Raw genomic sequence first — 2,048 nt, 5'->3', positions numbered from 1 at the left:
CTAAATCCTTGGTCGAGACATTTAGTCTGATAAGTTAACAATACTTTCACATGTTTACAAGTTGGAGTTTATCATAGATAGAAAAAACTGAGTGGCATTACAACTGGTAATTGAATGTTTATTATAGACGAAATATTTAAGCGCTTTGTTTATCATCGTGGAGTGTATGCCCCCCACTTGAGATGGTTTAGATATTTTAGCTGATCTATTACAAATCATGACGCTTTAAATTTACCTGATGAAATTGTATATCTGCCGATGATCTTCCGTAAATTTAGTCTCTGTGGTGGTAGAGTTTAGAAAACATGTTGTTTAAATAAGTAACAAAATATGCGTATGGGAAAATATGATTTTTTTTAAGGGAAATAGCTCTTATACATAGTTTGAATGAGGTTTCTGTACATTGAATAACATTTTTAAAAAAAATGGATGGATGGATGGATGGATGGATGGATGGATGGATGGATGGATGGATGGATGGATGGATGGATGGATGGATGGATGGATGGATGGATGGATGGATGGATGGATGGATGGATGGATGGATGGATGGATGGATGGATGGATGGATGGATGGATGGATGGATGGATGGATGGATGGATGGATGGATGGATGGATGGATGGATGGATGGATGGATGGATGGATGGATGGATGGATGGATGGATGGATGGATGGATGGATGGATGGATGGATGGATGGATGGATGGATGGATGGATGGATGGATGGATGGATGGATGGATGGATGGATGGATGGATGGATGGATGGATGGATGGATGGATGGATGGATGGATGGATGGATGGATGGATGGATGGATGGATGGATGGATGGTGGATGGATGGATGGATGGATGGATGGATGGATGGATGGATGGATGGATGGATGGATGGATGGATGGATGGATGGATGGATGGATGGATGGATGGATGGATGGATGGATGGATGGATGGATGGATGGATGGATGGATGGATGGATGGATGGATGGATGGATGGATGGATGGATGGATGGGATGGATGGATGGATGGATGGGATGGATGGATGTGGATGGATGGATGGATGGATGGTGGATGGATGGATGGATGGATGGATGGATGGATGGATGGATGGATGGATGGATGGATGGATGGATGGATGGATGGGATGGATGGTGGATGGATGGATGGATGGATGGATGGATGGATGGATGGATGGATGGATGGATGGATGGATGGATGGATGGATGGATGGATGGATGGATGGGATGGATGGATGGATGGATGGATTAATGGATGGATGGACCAGACCACTTAGCGACTTGAAACATTTACCAATCGATTGCTGCCATAATTTAGAACAATATTGCCGAAGAAAGTTTTCAAAAATTTCCTTTCGTTTGGTCACAAAACATTAATTAAGGAAATTGCGCTTAAATTGTCACTAGACTTTTTATTAACTTGTTTTTTAATTTTTAATGCAAGAATGCAGTATAAGTGTTAAATATGTGTAAAAAAAAATGTCAGTAATAAGTGTTAAATATGTGTGAAAATTTTATTATGTGTGTTAAATATGTGTGACAATGTCAGTAATAAGTGTTAAATACGTGTGAAAATGTCAGTATGAGTGTTATGTGTATGTGAAATGTCAGCAATGAGTGTCAGTATGAGTGTTATATGTATGTAAACATGCCAGCAATGAGTGTCAGTAATGAGTGTTATGTGTATGTGAACATGTCAGTAATTTGTGTGAGATTTAATCCCCAACTGGGTGTGGTCGAATAGGAAACAGCACCCGAAGCCCTGAAAGAACAGATATCAAACCAGAGCCATTTTTTTCCTGTTCGCTTGAGTTGAAAATGAGGTCATCTCGTGCAGGGCTTCACGTGCTGTAGATCACCCACTGCCGCAAGCAATGTTTACATTTTGCAACGTTTTCATTGGCTAATCAATTAAAAACAGATATCCAATGACGCAAAGAAACTTTTTTTTTATTCAATTTTTATTTTCGCAACATTTAAAGAACGTTATTTTGACATTAGACCAAATAAATCGCCTTCCCTTAGTCTTTT

The sequence above is a fragment of the Physella acuta genome, unplaced genomic scaffold, assembly GCF_028476545.2.
Source record: "Physella acuta isolate Inbredline_101_S28 unplaced genomic scaffold, ASM2847654v3 ptg002723l, whole genome shotgun sequence".
Taxonomy (NCBI): Eukaryota; Metazoa; Mollusca; class Gastropoda; family Physidae; genus Physella; species Physella acuta.
This window is presented reverse-complemented; position numbering follows the sequence as displayed.